Here is a 23,560-nt window from a genome sequence, read left to right on the forward strand (position 1 = left end):
TCTTTGTTCTTTCCTAAAATCAAATTCATGTGTTTGTTTTCGTTTCAGGATTTAGCTGCAAGTGACATAAATATAGAGGAATGATTCTCCTGTTTTGAAAACTCATCTGTTCGCAGCAGGCCACGATAAGGTAAGCATTTTCCTTTACATTGTTTACCTGAAAGTATATTTATGTCTATTAAATATTCGGTTCATTTAATTGTACAATGAAATATCTATAGCCTAAAGGATCTGAGTATTGAAGAAATATTTTACATTTACTCCCACATGTTTGTACATATGCTTGCACTATAGTTTTTGGATTTCACAAAACATTTCAGAACAACCATGGTAACTGCAACAGTTGCAGGTATTCACACGTACTTACATTTGTAAGTATTTGCAAACATATCAATGTTGCAAATGTTCATTAATGTGTGTGTATTTTGCCAAAATTGCATTTTTCTTTTTCTCTATGAGCAACACGTTTTTCCTATGGATGCCACCGGCCACATGCATCGTTGTACCCGTTTGCGATTCCTAAATTGCAAAAATTAAGGAATCGCAATTTAGAAATCGCAAACTGCAATGCACGAAAAATTCGCATTTTTTTTGCGATTCGGTATTTTTCCTTAATTGCGATTCACAATTTGCGAATCGCAATTAAGGAAAACCCTTCCCATTGATTCCTATGGGCCAAAAGGCCCATAGGAATGAATGGGAAGGCATTCACATTTTGCGAATTTCAAATTGCGATTCGCAAGATGTGAATGCAATTTCAAGGGTGCAGGGGGGGTCCAAAGAACCCCTCCCTGCACCCCTGAAATGTAACTTCAAATGCAATTTACACACACACATGCCACAAGGGCATGTGTGTGTGTAAATTAATACTTTCAAAAATACAATTTGTGCATATTTGAAAGTTTTCGGTAAATTAGCATGAATGTCAACTTCATGCTATTTTACCACTTCCAAAATGTGAATTCGCAATTAAAAAAGGATCATGCATTGCATTTAATAATCTGAAATTGCGATTTCTTAAATGCAATCGCAATTTTAGAAATCGCAACATGGTTACGATTCCTAAAATTGCGAAATGCATGATGCATTCCAAATTAGTCAATTGCATTCGCAAATGGCCGAAAATTGCGATTCGCACCGTTTGCGAATGCAATTGGCTTTGATGCATGTGCCTGGAAATACCTACTATTTTTGGAGGGTTCCCTTTTAATTCTCACCCTGGAAACAGAATGTTTCGTGCCCTTGACAAGGGTATTGCTCTGACGACTATTACCAAGATGGAAATGTGTGGGTGTTAACTTTCCAATGAGACCCCGTCCTTTCGTACTCACTTCTTGACTCAGTGAGGAGAGTTTTTCTCACATAAAATTAAACTCCGGTCGTGTCAGTTGAGAATTTACACTCTTAAAACAAGCCATTAGCACTCCTGAAAGTCCAACATAAGGGCATTTGACCCAAAATTAAATATTTCAAGATTAATTTTAATTTCCTATCTTAGGCTGATTATTTCCTGCACAACCTCTTCCCTTTGAGTTGAAACATTTGCAGTGTTTGGTAGTGTGAGCGAGTGTGTGTGTTTATGAAGAAAAGCCATGTCCATAAGTTATGTGCCAAATATCGCTAGACCTCCCAAACACTCCTTAGATTGAGTGAGTTCCAAGTCTAAGTGATCCCTCACAGGGCTGGACTGTCAATTTATTTCCTCTGGATTTTGGCGGGATCTAAGTCCATTTTAGGAGAATTTGTCACTAACTGGACAATTTCAAGGCTAGTTTTCACATCGTACTTTATGCTCAGTTTTGCTGTGCCACTTCTTCCCTTAAATTTGGAATATTTACACTGTAGCATAGGGTGTGTGAGAGCTTGTGTACGGGAAGACTGTTGGAATTGTATTGGAAGGTGAGACTGATGCAGAAACAATACACCATATAGTGCCATGTCTTTTTTTTTTGCATTTCTCATATTGAGTGATGCCACAGATGATTAATGTTTAAAATGTCATGGCATCTGCTAAACCCCATATTTTATAAAAAATAATTTGATGAAAATCTGTGCTTCACAGTGTTTTTCACTGAAAACAGGCAGCAGATGTCATGCTTTACACCAAGAGGCCAGCCAAGAACACATTTCAGTTGCTCAAAATGTCTCTTCTACAACCAGTGCTCAATGTTCCAAATTCAACATCATGATTTGAGCAATCTTTCATCTCAGGCACACATCTTTGACACCGGCGCTCTAATGAGTAAAAATAAATGCCACATCCTTAGCCGAGCAGAATACCTGCCTTCTGACAACTGTCATTGTTTTTCAAAACAAAGTACAAATTGATCCAAAAAAACTGAAAATTCAAGGGAGAAGATGGCCTCATTTTAGTGTATGCTGAAGAGATAAGTTGAACAGAGATCTGCGGCTAACATGAGTGCCAATGCATAATTAAATGTCACTTATTTCTGGCACCAGCAGTGATATGCAAAGTTATGATACATCATTCTCGGATGAAAATCCTGGTGGCTCATCCAATCCTATTAAAACACTTCAAGACATGATCATGTTGCTGTTAGAATCGACAAGTGGCGCAACCGATAATGAACTTCGAGATTGTGGGATACAGTTAATGCATATATTTGGGGTTTCACACCCAATCAGGACCTGAATATTTTCATTAATTTTAGAATAATGTTTTACTGCCGAGGAATGTGGGTTCCTTAAAGTATATTTTGTTCACTTCTTCAAGGTGGTTTTGAGTGTTTGAGAAACAATATTTACTTCAATTTTGGAAAATAGAGTGATGTAATCCTGCAAGCAATAGCACTGAGTGGAGAATGATATAGTAGAGCAGTGGTTCTTAGACTGTGGTTCTCGGACCCATAAGTATCTAGGACGCCTACTCAGGCGGCCAGTGACTGTTTAGAAAACTTTATAACGTTATCAGATTCCATAAATGTGAATGGATTTGAAATTGGAGTCTAAAAGCAAAGTTGGTGGGAGCAATCCAAATACATCAAATAGAATGCAGTATGGGCAATGGGCGGCCTCAGTTGAATTTAGAAAAGCTCTACCTGTTCCACTGAAAGGAAAATTTACAATTTTGTCCCTGTGAATTAGATAAAACATTTAATAGTTTGTGTATTTGTTTGATGAATACTTGTTTCTGTATTTTTCTGTATTGGTTTGAGTATCATATTATCGAAATCTTTTGAGCCAGTTTCCCTGGCTTCCATTAATGATTCGTGGGGGTCCCTTGATTCCAATATTGATTAAAGGGGGGTCCCTGGTTTAGAACCACTGTAGTAGAGGATATCCTTATGTATGAGAGAAGACCATGGTAGGCAGCCGTTTGTAACTTGTGGAAAGTTATGCTTAGTGGATAGAAGGTTTTGGGCTGACACAACTAGTCTCTGAACCTACACTTAAGGCCCAACACTCTCTCGATGGTATCTTTACCAACCACCCCAATATATAAGTTGGTAAAATATTTCCAGTAACTTGGTCGGATCACAGTGTCATCTCTTTCAAACTTACCTACAAGGAGAGTGACAGTCTTCAGCCTCAGGCCCTGCCTCAGGTTAAATCTAGGGTGTGGCATAAAATCGGGAAAGATGAGCTAATAGAGTGGTTAGACATTAGCCCACCGTCCCCAGGGGTGAATGTTAATGAGGCAGTTGATACCATTGACGGTTGGATTCAAGCAGCTATTGACCAGACAGCTCCGCTTAGATCAAACACAACAGCGAAAAAGGGCCTCTGCCCCCCGGTATAATCTTGACCTTAAAGCCTTTAAAATTAGGTGCAGGCACATGGAGAGGTCTTGGAGAGCTGACTACAGCAAACAGAGTAAACTGCCCTACAAACTTGCCCTAGAACAATACAAGCGAGCCATCATTAATGCAAAACAAAATGTATTTCACTAGCAAAATAGAGGGGGCTAAAAGCTCCTCAAGAGAGCTCTTTAAGATGGTAACAGCATTATTCAGGCTAAACTTAGAAAACCAATTTGTACCTGATCAGAATTTCTGCACCCAGATGGCAAGTTTCTACCAGAGAAAAATACAACTGATTTATGACGAACTGGAAGATAAAACTCTGAGTCCCTACAACATTAGTATGCAGGAGTCAACAAGCTTAGCTAGGCTGTCCACATCAAGTCAGCTCAGCAGTTTTTGTCTTCTTTCCACAGAAAGAACAAATGATCTGTTATTAGCAGCTAAATCTGGATCTCCAACAGACCCCGGTCCGCCGGCGATTGGTCATCTGGCTTCAAATAAAGTCAGTACCGAACTTGCCCCTCTCCTAATCAACGTTATCCGCTCAGGAACTTTCCCCACCTCTTGGAAGCAGGCACGTATTAGACCAATTTTGAAAAAACCTTCTCTGGACCCCCACATGATGGAAAACTATCAGCCCATTTCCTGCCTGCCGCTAGCGGCTAAAATAAGGAGAAGTCAATGAACCAATATTTAATGGGATATATAGAGCAAAATAACATCCTTGACAGTTCTCAACATGGCTTCAGACAACATCATTCCACTGAATCTGCCTTGATTATGGCCACGGAGGAGATACAAAGGCAACTGAACAGTGGCGGCAAGACCATAATAATCCTCCTAGACCTTTCAGCCGCTTTCGATACCGTCAACCATCAGGTATTGATTCCAAGGCTGGAGGAAATAGGTCAGTGAGGTGGCACTTGGTCTTCTGGCCTCTTTCCTACAGATAGGAAACAAAGGATATGTAGGGGCAGCCACCAATCAGAGTGATTCACCCTCCCCTGTGGAGTTCCCCAGGGGTCAGCAGTGTCCCCATTACTCTTTAACATTTACCTGACACCTCTGGCTGAGTTAACCAGAGGACATCGTTTTTCCTTAGTGTCATATGCTGATGACACCCAACTGGTCATTTCCATCTCTTTCAACGTTGACACTGTTGTGGGAAAATTCCACAGCTATCTAGAACATGTCATGGACTGGATGCACCAGAACAATCTTAAACTTGATACCGGAAAAACTGAAGTGATATAGTTTGGGTTCGAGCACTGCTCTGGAACCAGGGTTGGTGGCCGGCAGAGGCAGGAAATTGCCCTGTACCCACAAAAAAGGTCAGGAATAAGGCAAGATGGCGAACACGAGCATGCCCGATTGAGAAAGGAGAGGAGCGCTCTCCACCACTAAACCCCTCTACACCTCTGCTGTGGTTAAAGCTGACGAAGAAAAAGCGAAGCAAAGCTCCCCTCCGGAAACGCGTCTTACAGCGACTGGGAATGATTTTGCTGCTGATACCTTTGTATCAACAAGAACGCCGGCGTGTTTTGTGTGCGGTTGCTTACTGCGGATCTCGGAGTAGCGTTGTCGTGGTGGACTCCCAGCTTCCACAGGTGGGAGCCATGGCTGCTGCTGGACAAACTCAGGGCACAATGGAAAACCAGGGCTGGAGTCAGGCGAAAGGCATGGGTCCCAAGAACGCCGGCACCACACCAAAGGGTCCAAAGACTCGATCTGCAGCTGCCGCCGTACCTGCTCCTGGACATGGTGGGGAGTCTCCTGTTTCTTCTGAAAGAGTTGATGCAGATGGCCGCGGAGCCCCGGGTGCATCACCAGAAAGTGCAAGCTTCTCTCCGAGGGCTACTTTGAGTAAAGAGAATGCTGGGGTCAAGATGAAGATTCCTGGCATGTTAAAAAAAATCTGTCAGCCAAAGGTAAGACTCCGGCTGTTGAACTAGCAAAGAGGGTAACGGTTACTCAGGTAACGGACAAGACCTGTGATAGAGGATCTGGCACACTTGGAACAGTCATTAATGCGTTGGTGCCTTTGATAAGCCTGAGCGCATCTTTGGGCAAAAAGAGCCGTCAGGTATTGAAGAAATGGAGGAATGTGAGCTGGGAAGTATGCGTAGGGAAATTTTAGACACTGCAGTGAAAAATATGGCACTCCCCCAGCCTCCAACAGAAGGGCTACTTAATTTACAGGGGGTACTTCTTTCTTCCAGTGTGGGCAATGGTAGGAGGGGTGAAACAAAGCAAGGGTCTGCAATCAACAGTGAGATTTCCAGCAGAGATGCAACAGCTGAAGCTTACTCTGGGGACTCCGGTGGAATTTTTTTCTCTATGTCAGATATGTCTATCAACTCAGAGACTGAGAGTATTGAAGGCGACTTGGCAGATGATAGAAGTTTGACTAGCTCTGCTCCTCCGGATGAGGAGGAAAACAGTCTCCTTACTTCTGGGGAAATAAATACTGTACAAAAAGTAAAGGAATTACCTCATTCAGTGGCGAGTAATGGGCCTGGTAAAGACGGCTCCCCTGTGTTGGGACATGCCCTTGCTGGGAGGCGTAGCAATAGGAGGGGGCCCACTGCAGGAGTACAGGGAGGGTCTGCCCGTCCTGCTGAACCAATAGAGAATGATATTACTCTGGCCACTATATATCAGGCTATAATGTCACATGGTGAAGAGACAAAAGCAGGAGGCCTGCGGATGCAGGGTGCAGTGTAAAAACTCCAGAACACGGTGCGACGTGTCGTTAAGACCTGCACGGAGATTTCGGCCAGGATGTGTGAAGCTGTGGGCAGAATCTCCATAATTGAGGATGAAATTGGTCAACAGAAAATGGATGTATCTTCTTTACAATCTCTTCGGGTTGATATAAACTGGAAGCTAATTGATTTAGAAAACAGATCAAGGAGGAACAATTTGCGTTTATTAGGTGTTCCGGAAGGAACGGAAGGGAAAGACATTAGTTGGTTTATCATTGATCTGTTTTCGGAAGCTTTTTCTGACCTGACTCAATGGAAGTGGGAACTTGAACTGCAGAGGGTCCACAGATTCCCTTTCCATTTACGAAGAGGCACTTGTGGGGTGGTAGACAAACCCAGAGCCATACTCATTCGTTTAAATAATTTCCTACTCCGTGAATCTTTGTACGATTTAGCAAGACCAGATCGTAAGAAAAGGGGTAAGGGCTGTGAATTTGTTGTACGGCCAGATTATTGTCTAGCCACAGTCCAGCAGAGGTGGCATCTGCATCAATTGATCCCGTCATTTCAAGCAAAAGGGGCACAAGCCTACTTACTAAATCCTTCAAAGCTTAAAATCATTTTTAAGGATAAACATTGTGTTTTATCTCTGAGATCGCTGCAAAGGAATTTTTGGGTTCAATTTAGTGAGATGGCTGTGGCAATGGCAATTAGACAGCTTTTTTTTGTTACCTCTTTTATTCTGCTCTCCGTTTGTATATCAGGGTGGTAGGGCGTAGGTATAGGGCACTCCATCCTTTCTCTCCATCGCTAATAGGAACTAGACAGTCCCTTTGCCTCATTTGGGTGGATGCATGGGTGGGTGGGGAGGGGTCTTGTGGTGGGAAGGGGGAGAGTGGTTGGGGTGGTGGGGGAGGGTGGATGGGGTGGTGGGGCAAGGAATAGTAAAGCTAGGTGGAGGTATTGGAGCAGCAGTAATGATTGTGTGAATAAAGGTTTCACTAATAAATGTTTTGAATTAATATTAGTATTAAGTCCGTTAGTAGGATCAAAGCAAAGGCTTTCAGATATGGCAAATTGCCTTCTGTTTGAGGATGGGTAAATTTTCAGTTTGTTCATGGAACATATGTGGCCTCAATGATAGGAAGAAAAAAAGGATTATGGCTCAGATCCTTAAATCAATGAGGCTGGATCTGTTGTGCGCACAGGAAACTCACATTGCTTGGAATAATAGGGGGTGGTTGAAGGATCTAGGTTTAGAGCTTGTGGGTTGCACACGTCAAGGGTCAACAACGAGAGGGGTGGCAATTTTGATTGGACAGTACTATGGCTGGGGGAGTGTAAGAGGGTAAAAGAGGATCTCTGTGGTCGGTGGGTAATTGTTGAGTTATTTATAGAAGGTCTTTCCTCAACCATTTGTTACATCTATGGCCCCAATCTAGATGACCCTGGAATGAAGAACAACTGCAGTATTGAGCTAACCGCTTGGCCATCTCCCTTGATTCTATGTGGGGAGTGTCGACATATTAAGCGATCATTTGTATGAAGGAAAAAAAGTAAAGTTTTTAAAGCTACTAGGGGTCTAGTTATTGACTTTGGGCTTTTAGATGTATGGTGGTTGAAAAGAATGGGGGCCCCAGGGAACACCTTTTACTCTGCACCTCATTGAAAACATGTACGTCTAGATTACTTTTTTGTGTCTGCAGAACTTGCTAGCTCAGCAAGGATTGATATTCAACCCAAGATAATCTCCGACCATAATCCTATTTTGCTAGACTTAGAAATTGGTCATTGACCACCCCTAAGGGCTTGAACTTTCGAATGAAAATTACTGCTGGACTCTGCCTATTGTGAACAAATGTCCAAATGGACTATAGATTTCTTTAAGTTTAATCGTGGTTTTGCTTCTGCTCATACGGTATGGGATGCTTTTAAGTCTGGTGTTCGTGGGGGGACTTTAAGTTATTCTGTTAATAAACAGTGTAAATTACGGGTTGCATTGCAGGATGAGTTGAATAAACTTCGGCTGTTAGAAAATGAATTTATGGTTGCAGTTAAGAATGGCCAGGACACCAAACGAATTTCGAGTGATCTAGCTATTTCAAAAATGAGATAATATCAGAACTTCGCCTCAAAATTGGCAGCTCAAATCACAGTATACAAATCTGAGATATATGAAGTGGGCGAAAACTCTGGTCGAATATTGGATAAAAGACTCCATCAAAAAGAGGTGGCCAAAAGGAGTAACAATATTCAGGATGAGCATGGGCAAATCCACGACTAGACAGCTGAAGTCCCAGAAGTTTTCAGTAATTTTCATAGTAAATTGTATACTGATAAGGTTATCCTGGGAGTTAAAGATAAAGTAGCAGATTTTTGTGGCGACACTGAAATCTCTAAACTCACATACGATCAAATGATAGAAGTAGAGGCAGATATCACCTGGGGGGGAAGTAGAGGCGGGGCAGGATGGTATTCCACTAGAATTTTTTCGGACCTTCCGCTCTGTGCTGAGACAGGATCTTATGTTGACTTTCTTGGCTGCACAAAAGTGGAATGTGCCATTATCCTGGCGGAAATCAATCATCACGGTTAAAAAAAAAAAGATAAACCGACCTTACTCCTGTCATCTTACAGACCCATCTCTCTAATTAACACTGACAGTAAAATTTATTCGAAAATTTTGGCTGCCCGTCTATCGGGGGTTATCGCAAATCTGGTTTCACAGTTTCAACGTGGGGTCATTCCTGGAGGAGATACCACGGATCGTGTGCAGCGATTAATATCACTTATAGATTGGGCACAAGTAACTAACGCCTTAATGGGGATAACCCTGTTGGATACCGAGAAGGCATTCAACAGGGTTTCCTTGCCCTATATGTGGGAGGTTTTAAGATTGAAGGGCTTTGTCCCTGCGATGTGGCAGGCATTGAAGTCATTATATCTGTCTCCAGTAGCCTGTATTTAGATAGCTGGTCGAGACTCAGGCTTGTGCTCAATCAGTCACGGTACATGGCAAGGGTGCCCATGTTCACCTTTGTTATTTGCTTTATACATTGATTTTTTTTGGGATACGTTAAATCAGACCATTGACATCAAACCTGTTCTAGTGCAACATATTGACTATAGAGCTCTAGCATATGTGGACGACATTTTTGTCGTTACCAGTGACATTGGTACCGCATTACCGGCAATTGAGGGTCTGGCATCTAAGTTCCGGCTCTTTTCTGAATATAAGTTAAACATCTCAAAAACCTAGATTTTACTTATTGGGGATGAACCTTCTGTTAACATAACAACCGTCTCTGAAGTTACCTACTTAGGAATTAAAATCTCCTTACCAATTAGTAAGATCCCAGAGCGAAATATGGATCCAGTGCTTACTAAAGTGAACTCAACGCTGGAGAGACTGGATCATCTGCATTTATTCCTTTATGGAAGATCAAATGTTTTAAAAATGCTAGTACTGACAAAATTTCTCTACATGTTCAGAACAATCCCACTTGAATTTCCGGTTTCTTGTTTTAAGAGGTTAGAGCGGATTAGTTCTAGATGTTTGTGGGGCTATACGCATCAGAGAAGGGCCTACAAAAAGATGGTACTGCCAGAAAATCGTGGGGGCTGCGGTATCCCCTATTTTATGTTTTATTATTGGGCAGCGGCTCTGCAGTTTATTAGTCCGCTGATAGTGGGGGATCGGGTAAAGACCTTGCCGTGCCATAGTCCTTCAATTGATGAGCTTGGGCTGGGGGAGGAGGCCAACGGTTGTCTTGTGAAAATCCTAGAACCCAGTTACTTCAAGAAAACTAAATTCAAAATTCTTAATGCTGCATATTCTGTGTGGAGACTAGTTAAGCAACATCTTGGGGTTGCAAATCTCAATGCATACACTCCTTTTGCAGCTGCCGGACTACTTCCATTGATTTTCCGTGATCAAACCTCTTACAGATGGTGCCCAAAAGGAATTCTTTGCTTAGGAGACTTATGTGAGGATGGCCATCTACGATCATTTGTTGAGTTTCAAACAAAATACGGTGTGCCTAAGCACAACTTTTTAAAATATCTCCAAATTCGTAGCTATTTAAATTCGTTAGGCCCTGATGTGGAACATCAATTGAGAAAGATTCCTCACATTGAAAAATTGCGAAAAAAAACACTTATTGGTCAATTTTATTTCCTATTGATCAAGGTACTACCTGATGATGTAGAGGCATGTCAACACAAGTGGGCTTTGAAGCTAGGGCAAGAAGAAATTAATATTATAGATTCTTTAAGTCTTGCGAATCAATTCCTGATGACGGGAAGGATGCGTACCCAGCATTACAAGGCTAATTATGACTTGTATTAAACTCCAAGAAAGAACTCCAAATGGGCTACATCTGCGGGGACTAAATGTAACAGATGCGGTTTGTTTGCTGCGGATGCAATCCATATGTTTTTTTCTTGCCGAAAATTAGCTGCATTTTTTTGTCTATTGAACGTTTTTTGGGATTAATAATGGGATCAACAGAATGTATAATTAGGGAATTGATGCTGATTGGGCTTAATTCAGATACCAATGCTCATACAAGATCTAATGCAATAACGTCTTTTTTGTTTATTTGTGTGGCAACGGTGTGTGGTTGTATTACAAAGGAGTGGATCAACCCTGAACCTCCGTCTTTTTTTAGTTGGCCGGCAAGATTATTGTCAATGTATAACTTGGAAATAGCCATTTATAAGATTAAGGGGAGAAGAAAGAGCGCAATGGAAGCTAAGATCTGGCCCCGTCACTGGATTTAAAGTGCAACTGAGTATAAGTCTATTTTGGGGGGGTTTTGTAGTGAATATAGCGTCTTTTTTTCTATTAATATGGGTTATTATATGTTGAGATATGCCTATTGGCTCTTTTTTTTACTCTTGTTTCTGCTGCTTCTTTCCTATTCTTTTTTTTTCTCAGATGGCTTTATATGTGTTGTATAATGTGATGTACTTATTACTTCCATTAAATGGGGAAAAACCAATAAAAAAAAAGATAAAAAAGGAACTTGGGAATTTTAATGGACGATCAGCAGGGTTTTCAAGGCCAAATTAACCAGCTAACATCAGCGTGCTTCTTCCAGCTAAAAGTCCTCTGAAAAATATTCCCTTTTATTCCTCTTGAATTATGGACATCAGTAGTCATTGCCTTGATCCTTTCTAGGATTGACTATTGTAATGCCCACTTCATGGGCATTAATAAGCAACAACTCTCAAAACTGCAGTGTATCCAAAATGCTGCAGCCAGAATGATGTTGAATATTCCTAAATTCCACCATATATCTGGCAGCATTAAAATCAAATCTACTGGCTGCAGGTGCAACATTGTATTGAGTTTAAAGCTTTGTGCCTGGTACATAAAACCCAGTTTGGGGGCAGAGGGGCAGATCTACAAAAACTATTTCTACAGTACACTCTTCGGTGTAACCTTAGATCAGCCAACAAAGGTCTAGTCCAGATTCCCAGGGTACACAGAGCTAGATGGGGGGGCAGGAGCATGACATACTGTGCGTTTAAACTATAGAACCAGTTACCTGACGATATCAGGCACCAACCATCCAGAACTCGCTTCAGGAAGTTGTTGAAGACGTGGCTATTTGGAAGACAGAAGTGATGTTCCTCTCCTGTGCCAAACATGTGTCCTCCTTCAACGCCAAGACGCCTCAGCATTCATGCGCTTTATAAGCATAATACTTACTTACTTACTTATACTCTGAGCAAATATAAAAGTTAGGAGAATCTATTGCATGTTCCTACATTTAGCTAACTGGTTACCCCACAGCTTGAAAAATGTATTGTAGTAAACAACATCTTAAATTTAAGCAGTTAATTAAACACCATGTTGGCGTCCAACATACTGATATTAGAAAGGCAGGGACACGGAAGCATTTAAAGGCACAATAAAAAGTAAGGAGGGATTATTATAAATTAGGGATTACTACGTTTATGATTGTGGAAAATGTTGTGCATTCCTATCTATAAAAACACAAAGTGATTAAATATAAATAGAAGGTTTAGAGAATTTAAAGACATGGATACAACATATATCACATAAAAAGAAGTATTTGAAAAATGAAGAATCCTAATAAGAAATACTGAGGCCAGGTGTGTAAAATAGACTTGCAATCCCACTGATTGACCTCTTTGTTTGTAAAGAATTCCCCCAATTTTTGATAAAGTGGAAAGTAAAGCAGAACGTTGAAGTACACTGGTGTAGAGGTAATGTAATTTATATTAAGGGTCCAATCCCCAGATGCTCTTTGGCACCTAACTACAACTTAGGTCGACAAAAATACATATGGCAGCATTGGTTAAGAAATTCTGGTTCACATGTTGAGTTTCTGTGATTTATGTATGCCGGCAGAGGAACGGACTACTGCAGTTACTGTACTTCACATTTTACAGGTTTCTACTTTTGAAGACAGGGCCGAGAAAGATGACGTCTTTGGGGTGTAATAGTATCAAAATAAATGTAACATGCACAGATTTGGAAGTTTTGTGGCATTTACAAACAATTTGTGTGGGTTTGCCCTTTCTGTACACACACAAAGTGAGTTCTGCAAAAAATCTAGAAATACTTTCAGAGTGGAAGGTGAAGGGAATGTCACTTGAATGCAAAGAAATAATGCCTATCCAGGGACTATTGTTACATGTTGACCCTATGAGTGACCTACTGTCCTACCTCTTAAGCATTGTAGGCGCCCTACCTACTTCCAGACCTGCATGGATAGTGCATACACTATTAAAGAGGCAAAGGGGAATCCTTACAGTACTGCACAAATGTTTATCTTACACAAAGGATAGTCATGGCACTCTTAACATAGTTAAAGTATCTCATTAAGGTTTCATTGGATGCCATACCCTAGGCTCATGGCGGTGACGCAATAGATGTCTAAAAAGAAACATATCTACTGAGGAAATGTTGCACAATCTGCATTCTCTCAAATAGCTAAAATGATGGACTGGTCATAGTAGCTCTCTTGCATACGTTAGTGCTCTTTGCTGCCATTTGTTAAACTGGTGCACACCAGAACCTTGGTATAGTATTCCGACAATCCAAGGCAGTAAAGGAGACTTGGATAAGGGATGTGTCGCCTGCTAGATGAGTTGTACTGCAAATTGATTTCATGACACTTTAACACACTTAAAGTAAGCCAGAATAGCACTTACCAGGCATCTAAAACACTTCATTAAGAGTTGTTATTATGCTGAAGAATCGTATGGGTTGAGCTGTACTATGGACTCACAATGCTGATATGCTGTATCCCCATAAGATGATTCGAAAACCGAGTGCAGAACGGGGTTTTCAATGCCCCTTTGATATGATTTGTATTAATGTAGAAATGGTGGGTAAATCCCCGATGCTCCCAGAATTCCGTTGTTAAAAACCTAGGGGTCCTTGCCTCAAGTCTGATACTTCTCTTCTCTTCCACGTTCCCCTTTTCTTTCTCAATTAGCATATGTCGAGGCTCATTCACAAAAGATTCCAAAAAACACATTCACAAATATTTTGTACACCTAACTGTATCTTAGGTGAACAAAAAAGTGATTTATGATTGTATATGTGACATAATGAGTCAGTCTATGTGTAATTTAGAAAGTGCATTTCCAAAGGCAGGTAATCCATCCATATGGCCAATGGTCCACCCTTTTTAAATTTAGGGTTAGTGGAGGGAAAAATAATGTACCCTGAGTGTCCATGCAAAATTCATGGACATTTTAAAATTGTTTTTAGCCATAAACATTTTGCATGACTATTCCCACCATTGGAAACACTCATGAAGTTACCCCTGAAAAAAAGGTTGCATTAACTTTTGATTCAGCAGTGGGAACACCACCACATTTCAAGCAGATGTAGGAGAAAGGAGTTTCCCATATAGAATTTTTTTATTGTCTACTGTATGTGTTAAAACTAAAAAGGTTAAGTATACAAATCTGTTTCAATACTTTATTCGACAGCATTGTCATAAAAGCATTTTTATCCCTATTCTAAACATAAATAAATAACATACAAATCAACATTACCACCAAGTAGACAATCTGGTAGCTAGAGTATGCTTGAACATTTTAAACCTACTCTAAATGTAAAAACAAACGTTAATAGGTTTACAATTTATTAACTGAGTTATACAGGACTGGATTTAACGTAGATTCTTAGAGCTGATGGACATTGATAAATGAACATACAGTATGCACTACTCTCTTTGGCACTAAGCAAAGATTTACCTAACTCTGGTTAGAACTAGAAGCCGTAACAATCAATGGGGTTACACTAAGTTCCTCAGAACCTTGGTTTACTACAGTATTTGCATATGTATGGTTCTGTCGGCTAGACTATGTTGATATGAATGCCCAGGAATTCTCTCTAGTTGTGTCAAAATGACTGAATTCAACACACATGGAAAGGCGGGATTTTCATTTCTGGAATCTGCTTAACTTCCTCCAGAATCCCGTCACAGGTCGACTGGAACTTTTTATCTGTCATAGAATGAATTTAGGCAATCTTTCCACCATTCACAAATCAATTTCAATGATTCCCCCTGTACCCCAAAGAACCACCAACTAAGAATCAATTTTAAAGGTTTATTCCAAAGCCAAAAACAACTGCAGATATATGCACCTCAGCAAGAGGTTCAAAAGATAAACTGACACTAATACAAACATAATCCTACGGAAAAGTCTCAAACGGCTCAAGAATAACACAAGAATCAATTCGAGAATCATCAGACTAACAAGAATTGCTATAGCCTGAGTTTTAGTAGGCATTTAAAAGTAAAATTTCAGGTTAATCTGTCCCTACACTATGCTAGTTGACATCCCTACTCAACGATAGCCCAACCTGATAAAGGTGTCAGCTGTGGTGACTTCCAAAGAAGTTCACTCACTTTCTCTCTGTTGGTCTAGAGTCTTCTCAATCCTAGCTAAGTTCTCTGCCTATCAACTGCTTCCTTTGCCTCCAAGACCATCTGCTCTGCCTCCACCCTTGGGGTGCTGTCCCTAATACGAAACCGCACAATGCGAGCGACCCGCCCTCAGGTACGCCCCTCTAGAAGGTGTTGGGTTTAAGAATTTTCCATCATGGCACCTCTCCATCCTGGTCCGTTGAGACGTCCTTGGGTCCCAGACTCTTATTCGCTTCAAGTTGCTTTCTTGAATTCCTCGGCTACTCCTCCATGTCTGGGTCTAGCATTCTAACATTCACACACAATGGGCCCTTCTACTCTACTATCTACTTGGTCCGGCACATGCAAAAGAATACATGTGACTCGGCTCACATTTCTTAATGTTACAATTTACTTTAACTAAAAGCAGCTTTTATAAAAACATTTCCACGATTTAATGCTAAGCAAGGCATTTTCCATCAGGCCTACACAAATCCAATTGAACTAGGCCTCTGCACATTTACAGGCCCAACATCTTAACATGAACCATCTTCTCGTTCTTTAGGCCTCCGTCTTTTAAATCAAAATACTCTCTTCTACTACAACTTTTACATTATATATAAAAGGCACACTATGAGTTTTAATAAAGCAGATCTAAATACACAATGGCAGCCTATTTAAACACATCTCATTTTAGTGAAAGCCTTCACATCAAACGACATTTCTATATGAAAGCGGCATTCATGATTTTCAACCTCCTAACGTTAGTTCTACATGCATTTCTGACACCAATTACATTAGTCTTCAACCCTACATTACATCGAACACAATTAGTAAATCCTCTAAATATGCGGGTGCTAACTACTTGTAAATATGATGCACCCCTACAATTTTTCACTTCTGATATGCGCTCTCTCAGGTCCCCCCTTTGATGACCTGTGTCATCACCACCATCATACCCTTACCCAGGGGCAAGAACTGAGCTAAACAGAGCTTGTCGCCTCCTTCCCTCGCTTGAACATCTCCAACGCTCTCAAGCTCCGATATTGACTGTCCTGCAGTCTCTCCATTCTTCGGTCTTGCAACCGCATCGATCTCTCCAATCTAGTTGACCTATACCACTTGTACACTCTTACCAAGACCCACAATCCAATCACACATGCCACCACTATGATGATGGGTTTCAGTACAAACCCAAGGAAACTCCTTCCCAGATTTGCAAACCAGTTTCCAACATTTCCAAATCCCTTGCCAACCTTTTCCCACACGTTCTCTTGCGTCAAATCTTCAATTTCATAATGAATTGCTGTAATGTTGCTTATATATCTTTCCAGATCCTTAGAATTGTCTGGAATATATGTGCAACATTCCTGGACCTTCAAAGGTTTACAGACTCCTCCCTCCTTTGCTAGAAGGACATCTAAGGCAAGACGGTATTGCAAAACCATCGTCCTTATCGACAACATCTCACCCTCAACCAACACTAATGACTTTGCTGTACTCATCGACAGTTCATCCACTACAGTTGCCAACCGCCTTATCTTCACGTCATTCAATATGACTCCCAGCATGGGTATCACTGCTCCAAACACATCTCCAACCATTGCACCAGCGCTCTCCCCTCGCTTCACCCTCCTTTGAAGTCCTCCCTCTATGAGGGCAAAATCTTCAGTATGGTAAATCTTAGGAAAAATGATCCCTAGGTAACACGTTCCATACCATTTCTCCGGCAATCTCACGTACACATTCCTTCCGCAGACGAAGTACACAGTAGGAATCACCTGCACCACACTCTTCAAGAAATCTTTCGTATAATACTCCAGTGTGAAAGTAAGCTCACATGTAGTATGACCCACATACACATTTTCATTATACGTCTGTGGCCTGTGAATGCACAACTTCCCCTATTGTACCTCATCTAGAGCTATCGGACCATAACACCCTCTTGACTTATGCTGCTTCTCCTCTTCCGTCCAATCCACTTTGCCTTGCCCTGAATCTCGCAACTACTTCTGCTTTTTGTACCTGTCTTCCACTTGCTCTATGAACCTTTTCTCTGTCTCTGATAGCAAGCATGTCAAGTTGTGTTGATGCGCATATGTGGTGTCTAACTCTTGTGTTGGAATGAAAAAATATCCAAGTCTGTCCTCTGACTTATAATAGTCGAACTTGTTCAAGTGTTTATAAGCAGGGACTTCTGGAAGCACAGCATCATAATTCGAAAAGAAATACTCAAAATGATTTCGCCCATAAAATATGCTAAGCAGCAAACTACATGAAATTCCATATGTCAATGGAAGGTGATGGTATCTAAAACCCTCATCTACTGAAGCTGGCAATTGCATACACACATAACAATCTTTTGCATCCATCGCATCAATATATTCATACAACAGCTTAGCATACGCATTCTGCCCAAAATTGCCCTTGGACAGATCTGCATGTAACCTACTGCTTTCTTCGGCTAGCAAAGCTTTTTCTGCTCCTACCTTAACCTCTTTCTTGCTAGGAGTGGTAGGTGTCGGTGTTCCCTCAACCTTCACTGCCTGCTCTTGTGGTGCTAAATAGGAGACTATAACTACTACAAAAATAAGGAGAATCACTCCTCCTACAAGGGTGCCTACAATGTACTTAGCTCTACTAGTCGGGTTTCCAGCCTCCATGGTCTCAGGACAATGTCCAAAGTCACTTTCTTGGTTATTTGAGTCTCTTTGAACCACCTCTGAAGGCAAAATCCCCGTTTCAGTTTTTCAATTGCATCAGCATCAGACAGCCCTAACCCTTCTCCGTCCTCTGTGGAAAGTCCCTAACTTTCTTCTTCTTCCACTTGGCTCTAGGTTAGTTTCAACAGCTATTTACAAAAGTCTTTAATAATCAATAATGATATTTGCTCCAACTGCACATAGCACGTAATCCAACAGTTCCATGCGAAGGACAACCGCTTCATAAGATGGTATTTCTGGACCAAATGTAGGAAAAATCAGTTGATCTAGGATTAAATCACGTATCTTGCTTAGGTAAGGGGGATTAGGAATGGTAAGTGTCAGTACGCCTTCGATCTCAAGTCCAGGTACCAACAAAATCACTTCCAACTTCACATTAGGGATCGTGCTGGTCACCACCACTGACCTCACCCTCCCTGATCTCAGTACACCGGGCATTTGTCAGAGGGTAGATCCACTCAGGAGTGGCGTATCTTCGACAAGGCACTCTCACCCTCCTTGACCTACTCGGGCCTCTCTGCTCCGTCTCTCGCTCCCTCTCTTCCTGATCTGATTCTTCAGATACAGGGGCAAGATTCCTCTCAGAAGTCAGTCTCACATTCAATCGCCTCAGTCTCTCAGGCCAATGAGCTTCCGCGCTTCTCACTCTTCTGCTTCTCCTTTGCACACCCAGCTCATCACTGCTGTCAGCTTGCTCTGCGCTCAAATCACCTTCACAGCAACTTTCCCATTCAGAGGCAGACTCAGTGTCACTGTTGTCGTGATTTTCTTCGGCTTGATCAGATGAGTTACCGGCTTCTTCAGACACCCCCACAGCTTGACTTGTCCCCTCTAGTGGATTTCCTTCCACGTCCGGATTTTCATCTACGAGAGGAGCTGTTTTTTCCAGGGGTGCTGAAACTCGTCGGGTGTGAGAAGCATGGACCCAGTTTGGCAATCCACCGCACTTCACAGCAGTGTTCGTCACCAAGATAACTTGAAACGGTCCTCTCCAGCGCACATCCAGGCAGCTTTTTCTCACGTGTTTCCGCACCAGAACCCAGTCACCCGGGCACAGGTCGTGACAAAGGTCTCTAGAAGCCGGAATTTCAGCAGCCTGTACCTGAAGGGACACAGAACGGATGACATCAGAAAGTCCTTTGCAATAATCAAGAATCAGATCATCTGTGATATTTATCAAGGCGGTCGAAGGAATAGACGGTAGCCTCATAGCCCTCCCCATCAAAACTTCATCAGGTGAAAGTCCTGTCCTCCTGTCTGGGGTACTACGCATGCTCATTAACACCAGTGGCAGTGCGTCTGGCCACTTCAGGGATGTAGACGAGCACACTTTCGCCATTCGGGCCTTGAGGGTCCCATTTATTCCACTATGCCAGAAGCCTCTGGGCGGTAGCTACAATGCAGTCTCTGGTCAATGTTCAGTGCAGAGCAGAGCATTTTCACAATTTTGCCATTGAAATGTGTTCCTCTGTCCGATTCCAAAGAGGTCGGAACTCCGAAACGTGGCACCAGTTCCCTCAACAATATCTTTGCTACTGTGAGTGTATCGCACCTACGAGTTGGGTATGCCTCAACCCACCTGGAAAACACACATACAATCACCAAGACATACCTAAGGCGATTACACCTCGGCATCTCGATGAAGTCCAGTTGCATCCTATAGAAAGGTCCACCGGACCTCCCAATGTGACCCATCGTGACTGGTGTCCTTTTTCCAACGTTCAATTGTTGACATGTAACACATCTCTAACACACTGCTTCCGCAGCCGCTCTGAATTTTGGATTGTACCAAGTTTGCCTGAACACACGCATCATCGCATCTCTCCCTAGATGTACAGGACCATGTATCAGTCGTGCCATTGGACTCACCAATTCATTCGGCAACACCGCTCTTCCATCAGCTGAAATCCACATATCCAATTCTCCTTTGAGACAGCCAGCTGTCTCCCACACTCTCTTCTCATAATCTGACGCCTGCTCCTGCATCCTCTTCAATTCCTCCCAGGTATCTGCCACCTCAAGCCTCATGTTGAACTCAGTTCTTTCCTGTACCCCTTCGACAGTTTGTTCAGTAAACGAATATCCCTGCTCAGCACAGTAACGTGCAACTTCATCAGCATAACGATTTCCCAGGGACACGAAGTCATTGCTTTTGCTATGTGCAGTACACTTCACAACGGCTATCTCTGCCGGGCCCTGCAAAGCCTCCAGCAGTAACCTGATAAATTCTCCATTCCTCATAGGGGAGCCCGATGATGTCATGTAACCCCTTTGACACCACAACTGACCGAATTCGTGAACCACACCAAACCCATATTGGCTGTCGGTATAAATGGTGATCCGAATCTTGTTGGCGGCCAAACAGGCACGCGTCAACGCAATTATCTCAGCCACCTTAGCGGAGTGTACTCCTTCCAGGCAAGCCGCTTCGACTATTCCTGAAATAGTACAGACAGCAAAAGCTGCTCTCAACTGACCAGTATTGTCCCTTGCACATGAGCCATCAACAAAGAAGATTTCATCTGGGTCTACCAGTGGCTCATCAGCAATATCCGGTCTGGGTTTGGTGCACAGTTCTGTCACATCAAGACAATCATGGTCTTCCCAATCATCATCTATGGCATTTGGTAATGGTATCAAGGTAGCAGGATTCAAGACCGAGCACCTCTTGAGGGTCACATTCTCCGCTGCAAGTATAACCTGCTCGTAGCGTGTGAGCCTGCTGTTGGTCAAGTGCTGTGTCTTGGTCCTGGTCATCAACAATTCTACTGAATGAGGAACATGTACCGTCAGTGGATAACCCATCACAATGCTTTCACACCTTTCAATGCTGACACCGGTTGTGGCAACGGATTTGAGACATCCGGGCAACTCTGCGGCTACTGGGTCTAAGGTAGCCGAAAAATAAGCAACTGGTCTACGGACTCCTCCATGGTCCTGTGCTAAGACTGCCAAAGCACATCCTTCCCTCTCACAGCAGAACAGTGAAAATGGCTTGGTGTAATCAGGCATTCCCAGAGCTGGAGCACGACACAAGTCCTCTCGCAACGAAAGGAACGCCATCATACATTCCTTGTCCCATGGTACCGGATCACTTACATCCTTGTGCGTCAGTTTCTGCAATGGTTTCGCTTTCAGGGAAAAGTTTGCAATCCACTGGCGACAGTAGCCAACCATCCCCAGGAACATCCTAACCTCTCTCTGTGTCGAAGGCACCATCATTTTCATGATTGCCTCGATCCTTTCAGGTGACACCTTCCTCTTTCCCTTCTCTATCCTGTGACCCAGATACTGCACTTCTGACAAACAGTACTGTAACTTGTTGGGGGACACCTTGTGTCCATTCTCTGCCAAATGGTTCAACAAAGCAATGGTGTCTATCCTGCAAGCATCTTCGTTCTCTGACACTACAAGGAGGTCGTCTATGTACTGCACCAGAACGGAGTTCTGCGGCAGTACCAGACCCTCGAGATTCCTCTTCAACAACTGATTAAAGATCGATGGTCTCTCTGTATACCCTTGAGGGATGCGACACCATGTTAAAACGCGATTCTCCAGCTTAAAAGCAAAAAGAAATTGGCTCTCCTCGTGCAATGGGATCGAAAAGAAAGCCTGACACAGATCAATCACAGAAAACCATTCAGCATGGAACGGTATCTGAAACAATATCACTGATGGATTTGGTACCACTGGACAGCATGGAACGACTATGTTGTTAACCTTTCGTAAATCCTGCACAATCCTGAACTTCCCGCTAGGCTTCTGTAAGCCCATGATCGGGGAGTTGCATGGACTGCCCATTATTTCCTTCAATATTCCCTGTCTAATCATGGATTCGATCACAGGTTTTATTCCTTCAATTGTCTCTGGAGTCAACTTGTATTGGGGTGTTCTAGGGAACTCAGCGTCCGGTCTCACTTGAATCTTAACTGGCTCTACTCCTTTAATCAGACCAATCTCCTCTCCTGTAAAATCCCACACTTCATGTCTGACTGTATCCCTCAAATCCAGAGGGAGTTCCTCCACAGTTAAAGCAGGATACAACTCAATGCGCACATGCGTATTTGCAACCTTAAAGGCGGCATCATCATCGTTTGTTTGCAACTCCACTCCCCGGGGGGTACAATAGATGGTACAATTGAGTTTACACAGAAGGTCTCTCCCCAACAGGCACACGGGACTGGAATCACACACTACAAATTGGTGCTTGTCCCTGAACCTTTCGATTTTCACTGGGACTGGCTCAGTCAGTGGGTGTGCATTCTTTGGTTTTCAACGCCTACAACTTGAATGGTCTGTCCTGAAAGGGGTAAATTTGGGACTACTGCAGACCGCACAGTAGAGCGGGTAGCCCCAGTATCAACCAAGAAGGTGGTGGGATGTCCAGCCACATCAGCCTCTACAAATGGTCCCCTCTGGTCCACCTCCAGGACTGCCCCGAGGGTACAGTCCTCCTCCCCACTCAGGCACCGTCCTGTCACTGGGTCAAAGTAATAGTACTCGTCCCCCTCAACCATGAAAGGCATCTGCTTGTAAACCTTATTCCCTGTCGAGATCTTCGATGGCTGGGGAACATGAGCCCTAGGGGCTGTAGTCCCCCCTTTCGCCGTCTTAAACTTTGTTACTGCTACCTTCTGTACCGGAGGGGCTTGTACTTCCTCCTCTCCTTCCTCCTGTACTTGGTTTTCTGGGTTGTGGGGACACTCGCGTCTCCAATGTCCGACCTCATGAAACTGATGACACTTGGTCGTCTTTTTCAGAGTCGCCAGATCTACCCTTGGTCTTGGACCTTCCTCATTGTCCCTCTTCTGTCCCCCCTGTCTTCTCCCTAATGTCCCATTTCCTGACTGACCCTGTCCTGGTTGCATCTGGACCAGCATCAATTTATCCTTAAGCTTCTTTGTCTTGGAGTCTATCTCGTCGCTGCAATACCTCGCATACCTTAAGATCTCGTCCAGAGGCTTGTTCTGCCAACAAATCAAATGTTGTTGTATCATGAGACAGATATCAGGCCTCAGTCCCAGAACAAACTTAGACACAAACTGCCCCATGTCTTTTGGATCCATCACATCCAATCCACTGTACTGCTTAAAGATCTGCAATAGCCGCTCATAATACTCGTGTACTGTCTCCTTAGGTTCCTGCCTAGTCCGATCTATCTTCACCCAGTCAATGTCCTGTGGTGGTACCTTACTCTTCAACCACGTGTTCGCCTGCTCGTACTTTATCATTACCTTGGGCGAGGGTCCATTCGTGGCAGCATCTCCGTCTGGCTCCACTGTGGGCCATTCAACACTAACCTTACATGCTATCCACAAGTCTCCTGGGACCACAATGTCAAACAGTGTGTTCAAATCAATCCACAGTACCTTTGAGATCTTAACAAACCTCTCTACCTGTTTGTACCATTCTACTGGACTCTCACGCAACTTTGGAAAGGAGTTCGTAAAGGCATCCAAATCTCCCCT

General features: G+C 42.8%; 1 long non-coding RNA gene across 1 annotated transcript in view; it reads left to right on the forward strand.

Moving 5' to 3' along the window:
• LOC144761493 (uncharacterized) overlaps positions 1–23,560 on the forward strand; it is a 1,162,967-nt gene that overhangs the window by 469,695 nt on the left and 669,712 nt on the right. The window contains exon 2 of the long non-coding RNA XR_013595746.1: positions 49–130. This is a non-coding gene — a long non-coding RNA (uncharacterized LOC144761493). The remainder of the gene's footprint in view (positions 1–48; positions 131–23,560) is intronic.

Source organism: Lissotriton helveticus, chromosome 6 (genome assembly GCF_964261635.1).
Source record: "Lissotriton helveticus chromosome 6, aLisHel1.1, whole genome shotgun sequence".
Classification (NCBI taxonomy): Eukaryota; Metazoa; Chordata; class Amphibia; order Caudata; family Salamandridae; genus Lissotriton; species Lissotriton helveticus.